The sequence below is a fragment of the Zea mays genome, chromosome 8 (genome assembly GCF_902167145.1).
Source record: "Zea mays cultivar B73 chromosome 8, Zm-B73-REFERENCE-NAM-5.0, whole genome shotgun sequence".
Lineage (NCBI taxonomy): Eukaryota > Viridiplantae > Streptophyta > Magnoliopsida > Poales > Poaceae > Zea > Zea mays.
In genome coordinates, this window is record NC_050103.1 from 119,301,427 (window position 1) to 119,309,506 (window position 8,080).

Consider the following 8,080-nt stretch of genomic DNA (forward strand, 5'->3'; position numbering starts at 1 on the left):
GTAGTATACTTAGAGGTATTTCGAACACTTACCTTTTTCTCCTTGGCCATGAGACATGTATGGCGTTCGTTGGGGAAGAGTGAAGACTTGTCGAAGGCTGAGGCGGCCAGTCCCTCATCGTCGAAGTCGGATGAAGAGCAGTCAGAGTCCCACTCCTTTCCAAGGTGCGCCTCGCCCTTCACCTTCTTATAGTTCTTTTTCTTTTCACTCTTGCCGTGTATTTCTTGTGCCTAGTCATTCTCATTATCGGGACATTGAGCAATAAAGTGACTAGTCTTACCACATTTGAAGCAGGAGCGCTTTCCCCTTGTTTTGTTCTTGTTGGGATACTCCTTGCGTCCTTTAAGTGCGGTCTTGAAGCGCTTGATGATAAGCGCCATCTCATCCTCGTTGAGGCCAGCAGCCTCCACTTGTGCCACCCTGCTTGGGAGCGCCTCCCTGCTGCTAGTAGCCTTAAGAGCCACAGGTTGATCATGTTACAATTTGCACTAGATGTAGAGATGTTAACATTGATGCTATTCATGATCACATGGCCTTGATTAAACAACAAAATGATCATATAGCAAAATTAGATGCTAAAATTGCCGAGCATGAGCTAGATAATGAAAATTTTAAATTTGCTCGTAGTATGCTTTATAGTGGGAGACGCCCTGGCATCAAGGATGGCATTGGCTTCCAAAAGGGAGACAATGTCAAACCTACTGCCCCTCTTAAAAGATTGTCTAACTTTGTTAAGGGCAAGGCTCTCATGCCTCAGGATAACGAGGGTTACATTTTGTACCCTGTCGGTTATCCCGAGCACAAGATTAGGAGGATTCACTCTAGGAAGTCTCACTCTGGCTCTAATCATGCTTTTATGTATAAGAGTGAGGCATCTAGTTCTAGGCAATCAACCCGTGCTAAATTGCCTAAGAAGAAAACTCCTAGTGCATCAAATGATCATAACATTTCATTTAAGACTTTTGATGCATCCTATGTTTTGACTAACAAATCTGGTAAAGTAGTTGCCAAATATGTTGGGGGAAAACACAAGGGGTCAAAGACTTGTGTTTGGGTACCCAAAGTTCTTGTATCTAATGTCAAAGGACCCAAAACCGTTTGGGTACCTAAAATCAAGAACTAAATTTGTTTTGTAGGTTTATGCATCCGGGGGCTCAAGTTGGATCATCGATAGCGGGTGCACAAACCATATGACAGGGGAGAAGAAGATGTTCTCCTCCTATGAGAAAAACCAAGATCCCCAACGATCTATCACATTCGAGGATGGAAATCAAGGGTTGGTCAAAGGATTGGGTAAAATTGCTATATCACCTGACCACTCTATTTCCAATGTTTTTCTTGTAGATTCTTTAGATTATAACTTGCTTTCAGTTTTGCAATTATGTAAAATGGGTTACAACTGTCTTTTTACAGATATAGGTGTTACTGTCTTTAGAAGAAGTGATGATTCAGTAGCATTTAAGGGAATGTTAGAGGGTCATCTATACTTAGTAGATTTTGATAGAGCTAAACTCGACACTTGCTTAATTGCTAAGACTAACATGGGCTGGCTCTGGCATCGCCGACTAGCACATGTTGGGATGAAGAATCTTCACAAGCTTCTAAAGGGAGAGCACATTTTGGGACTAACAAATGTTCATTTTGAGAAAGACAGGGTTTGTAGCGCATGTGAAGCAGGAAAGCAAGTTGGTGTTCATCATCCACACAAGAACATCATGACGACCGATAGGCCGCTTGAGCTACTCCACATGGATCTATTCGGCCCGATCGCTTAAGCATCGGCGGGAGTAAGTATTGTCTTGTAATTGTGGATGATTATTCTCGCTTCACTTGGGTGTTCTTTTTGCAGGAAAAATCTCAAACCCAAGAGACTTTAAAAGGATTCTTGAGACGGGCTCAAAATGAGTTCGACTTGAGGATCAAGAAAATAAGAAGCGACAACGGGACGGAGTTCAAGAACTCTCAAATCGAAGGCTTCCTTGAGGAGGAGGGCATCAAGCATGAGTTCTCTTCTCCCTACACACCACAACAAAATGGTATAGTGGAGAGGAAGAATAGAACTCTATTGGACATGGCGAGGACCATGCTTGATGAATACAAGACTTCGAATCGGTTTTGGGCCGAGGCGGTCAACACCGCTTGCTATGCCATCAACCGGTTATATCTACACCGAATCCTCAAGAAGACATCTTACGAACTCCTCACCGGTAAAAAGCCCAATGTTTCATATTTTAGTCTTTGGTAGAAAATGCTTTTTTTTGTTAAAAGAGGTAGAAAATCTAAATTTGCTCCTAAGGTTGTAGAAGGCTTTTTACTTGGTTATGATTCAAACACAAGGGCATATAGAGTCTTTAACAAGTCCACTGGACTAGTTGAAGTTTCTTGTGACATTGTGTTTGATGAGACTAACGACTCTCAAGTAGAGCAAGTTGATCTTGATGAGTTAGATGATGAAGAGGCTCCGTGCATCGCACTAAGGAACATGTCCATTGGGGATGTGTGTCCTAAGGAATCCAAAGAGCCTCCACAAGCATAAGATCAACCATCTTCCCCCATGCAAGCATCCCCACCAACTCAAGATGAGGATGAGGCTCAAAATGATGAAGGAGAATATCAAGAAGATGAGCCACCTCAAGAGGAGGGCAATGATCAAGGGGGAGATGCCCATGATCAAGACAAGGAAGATGAACAAGTTCCAAGACCGCCACACCCAAGAGTCCACCAAGAAATTCAACGAGATCACCCCGTGAACACCATCCTCGGTGATATTCAAAAGGGGGTAACTACTAGATCTCGTGTTGCTCATTTTTGTGAACATTACTCTTTTGTTTCCTCTATTGAGCCACATAAGGTAGAGGAAGCACTTCAAGATTCGGATTGGGTGGTGGCGATGCAAGAGGAGCTCAACAACTTCACTAGGAATGATGTATGGCATTTAGTTCCACGTCCTAACCAAAATGTTGTAGGAACCAAGTGGGTTTTCCGCAACAAGCAAGATGAGCATGGTGTGGTGACAAGGAACAAAGCCCGACTTGTGGCCAAGGGATATTCACAAGTCGAAGGTTTGGATTTTGGTGAAACCTATGCACCCGTAGCTAGGCTAGAATCAATTCGTATATTACCTGCCTATGCTACTTACCATGGCTTCAAGCTTTACCAAATGGACGTGAAAAGTGCCTTCCTCAATGGACCAATCAAGGAGGAGGTCTATGTTGAGCAACCTCCCGGTTTTGAAGATAATGAGTACCCTAACCATGTTTACAAACTCTCTAAGGCGCTTTATGGGCTCAAACAAGCCCCAAGAGCATGGTATGAATGCCTAAGAGATTTTCTTATCACTAATGGATTCAAAGTCGGAAAGGCCGATCCTACTTTATTTACTAAAACTCTTGCAAATGATTTGTTTGTATGCCAAATTTATGTTGATGATATTATATTTGGGTCTACTAACGAATCTACATGTGAGGAATTTAGTAGGATCATGACACAAAAATTCGAGATGTCTATGACGGGGGAGTTGAAGTACTTCTTGGGATTTCAAGTAAAGCAACTCCAAGAGGGCACCTTCATTAGTCAAATGAAATACATTCAAGATATACTCAACAAATTTGGGATGAAGGATGTCAAGCCCATCAAGACACCCATGGGAACTAATGGGCATCTCAACCTCGACACGGGAGGTAAATCCGTAGATCAAAAGGTATACCGATCGATGATAGGTTCTTTACTCTATTTATGTGCATCTCGACCGGACATTATGCTTTCCGTATGCATGTGTGCAAGATTCCAAGCCGATCCTAAGGAAGCTCACCTTAGGGCCATAAAACGAATCTTGAGATATTTAGTTTATACTCCTAAGTTTGGCCTTTGGTACCCCAGGGGATCCACATTTGATTTAATTGGTTATTAGGATGCCGATTGGGCAGGGTGTAAAATTAATAGAAAGAGCACATCGGGGACTTGCCAGTTCTTGGGAAGGTCTCTGGTGTCTTGGGCTTCAAAGAAGCAAAATTTCATAGCTCTTTCTACCGCCGAAGCCGAGTATATTGCCGCAGGCCATTGTTGCGCGCAATTGCTTTGGATGAGGCAAACCCTTAGGGACTATGGTTACAAATTAACCAAAGTTCCTCTTCTATGTGATAATGAGAGTGCAATCCGCATGGCGGATAATCCCGTTGAACATAGCCGCACTAAACACATAGCCATTCGGTATCATTTCTTAAGGGATCACCAACAAAAGGGGGATATCGAGATTGCATATATTAACACCAAAGAACAATTAGCCGATATCTTTACCAAGCCATTAGATGAACAAACATTTACCAAACTTAGGCATGAGCTAAATATTCTTGATTCTAGGAATTTTTTATTGATGTTTTGCACACATAACTCATTAATATACCTTTGATCATATCTCTTTCATGTGCTATGACTAATGTGTTTTCAAGTATATTTCATGCTAAGCCATAGATTGAAAGGGAATTGGAGTCTTCGACGAAGACAAAGGCTTCCACTCCACTCCATCAAATTACTCATCCTTCGTCGTTGCTCCGCACCACTCTCCAACTTTGGTATAATCTTCACTCATATGTTAATTACCATAAGGAGAGAAAGTAATGAGGGCTTATATTTCACTCACAAGTATCCGTTTTTGGCGATTCATGCCAAAGGGGGAGAAAGTATTAGCCCAAAGCAAAAGGACCGCACCACCACCAATTTTCAAAATTTTGAGTTAAGAAAAGATTTTTCAATTTGGTATCCTATTTTTGATAAAACTTCAAATTGGTACAACCCTTTCAAAACTAATATCTAAAACCCTCTTGAACACTAAGAGGAGGATTTTATTGAGGGGGAGTTTTGTTTAGTCAAAGGAAAAGCATTTGAAACAGGGGGAGAAAATTTCAAATCTTGATTCTCAAAATCCTACTCATTTATCTTTGACTATTTGCAAAATGACTTTGAAAAAGAATTTGCAAAAACAAAACATGTGGTGCAAGTGTGGTCCAAAATATTAAAAATGAAGAAATCAATCCATGCACATCTTATGAAAATATATTGGTTCAATTCTAAGTAACCTCTGCACTTACATTATGCAAACTAGTTCAATTATGCACTTCTATATTTTGCTTTGGTTTGTGTTGGCATCAATCACCAAAAAGGGGGAGATTGAAAGGGAAATAGGCTTACACCTTTTCCTAATTGATTTTGGTGGTTGAATTGCCCAACACAAATAATTGGCTAACTAGTTTGCTCTAGATTATGAGTTCTACAGGTGCCAAAGGTTCACAACAAACCAATAAAAAGACCGAGAAAGGATTCAAATATAGAGAGCAAAAGACAGCTGAAGTGTGCCCTGGTCTGGCACACCGGACTGTCCGGTGTGCCACCGGACAGTGTTCGGTGCACCACCGGACAGTGTCCGGTGCACCAGGGACTCCAACTCCGAACTGCTCACCTTCAGGAATTCTGGGAGCCACTCCGCTATAATTCACCGGACTGTCCGGTGTAGCACCGGACGATGTCCGGTGGCGCACCGGACTGTCCGGTGTGCCAGCGGAGCAACGACTACTTCAGCGCCAACGGTCGCCTGCAACAGCATTAAATGCACTACAATGCACGCAGAAGTCAAGCACGCGCCACAAGGCGCACCGGACAGTCTATAGGATCTGTCCGGTGCACCACCGGACTGTCCAGTGGCCCAGAAGACAGAAGCTCCAATGGTCAGAATCCAACGGCTAGGTGACGTGGCAGGCGCACTGGACGGTGTCCGGTGGCGCACCGGACTATTCGGTACGCCATGCGACAACAGCCTTCACCAAACGGGTAGTTTGGTGGTTGGGGTTATAAATACCCCAACCACCCACCATTCATTGCATCCAAGTTTTCATACTTCCTACACCTTACAAGAGCTATAGCATTCAATACAAGACACACCAAAGAGATCAAATCCTCTCCCAAGTCCAAAGATCATTCCCAATCAAATAGTGACTAGTGAGAGAGTGACTTGTGTTCATTTGAGCTCTTGCGCTTGGATTGCTTCTTTTCTTCATTCTTTCTTGTTATCAATTCAATTGTAACCAAGGCAAGAGATACCAATTGTGTGGTGGTCCTTGTGGGGACTTAGTGTCCCGTTTGATTGAGAAGAGAAGCTCATTCGGTGTAAGTGACCATTTGAGAGAGGGAAAGGGTTGAAAGAGACCCGGTCTTTGTGACCACCTCAACGGGGAGTAGGTTTGCAAGAACCGAACCTCGGTAAAACAAATCCTTGTGTCTCACTCATTATTTGCTTGTGATTTGTTTTTTCGCCCTCTCTCTCGGACTCGTTCATATTTCTAACGCTAACTCGGCTTGTAGTTGTGCTTAAGTTTATAAATTTCAGATTCGCCCTATTCACCCCCCCCTCTAGGCGACTTTCACCTGGCAACATGGGATACACGACTTGTGGGTACAGGGTACAACCTCTGCAGAGTGTAAAACTGGTATACTAGCTGAGCTCACGGTCAAGAGCAGCTCAGTACTCTCGCATGATTAAATATGGAACTTAAATTCAATTTGTCATTCGAATTGCATGGGATTATTTATCAATTTTGTTCTATTATTTATTATGGTTTTGGTATTTACTTACACTTAGTAATTGCTAATAAAATTTGACCAACTTGTTAAAAGCAATGCTCAGCTTTAACCTATATTGTTGATCAGCCTTACACATCACATGAACTCCCACCTTTGGTGAGTTCATGCACATTATTCCCCACAACTTGTTGAGCGATGAATATGTGTGAGCTCACCCTTGCTGTCTCACACCCCCACAGGAGGAGAACAGGTGGTTCAAGAGGAGCCACACATCGAGGAGTTCGATTTGATCTAGGTGGTGTCTCCCAGTTGACTTTATGGCACCAAGGATGGACTTTAGTTCATTTTATATTTATTATTTATTTTGTAAGACTTTCGCTATGTAATAAGTACTCTGATTATATTGTGATATTTATCTCTATACACTCTGTTATTATATGTGTTGTCTTCTTTGGCGCATATATGAGATGCACCCGGCTTTGTCCCTTAAATCCGGGTGTGACAGAAGTGGTATTAGAGGAATGTTGACTGTAGGACGAAACCTAGATAGAACTGGACAACCATTGTCTACTTTCCTTTGCTACTCTGATTCTTTTCTAACCTTTTCTTAATCTTTGCTCATCTATTTCTGCTTTACTCTGATTATTCTTACCTTTTTTCTTCTAAAGACAAATGTAGATTTCACACTTTGAAATCCTGTGCCTAAAGTGACCTTTAGAAATAGGAAACCAAATCTTAGGAACAAAAACAAACTATTTTTTATATAGGTATCCATGCACTTGAATGTTTGTTCTAGTGATACATGTCTGATTTGGATCTTTGATTGAGTGTGATGAGTTGTGGAGTAATGTCCACAATTACATCTATATATATGCATAAATATAAATAAATAAATTTTATAAGATAACTAAACAACCTAGATTATCCTCCATTAAAGTGTATCTATTTTAGATAGAATCCTTTAAGTTGAGGGGGAAATCTATCTTATCCTAACAGGTTCATCTTATGTTAAAAAAATATATCTTATTCCCATAAATTGTTTATGAGATAAACTAGACCAACTAAGAATACCCCCACTAGAATATATCAAGCCTAATAGATCCATCTTATCTTAAAAGACTCTCTCTTATCTTAATAGATTCATCCTATCTTGAAGAAATCATCGTATCCTAACCACTTTACATATCTCATCCTAAAGTAACAAGTAGGATCTAATCCAAAATAATGAGATCTTAGCTAATCTAATCTTCTCACACAAATATAACTTGGATCTGATCTAATGTGACAGATTAATCTAACCTAACGAAGGCTGACCTCAAGTTGAGCTAATCTAATGTAAGTTGCTTAACAGGAAAGTTAATACTGATAAAATGGATTAGACTCCACTCCTATAAAATATGTTTTAAATTAATTCACTCCGCACTAAGTTAATAATGACCGACCAACTCGACCTTATGCAACTACCTTACTCGTCCGATGGTTGCATAACCCCTCTATTTTGATCTAT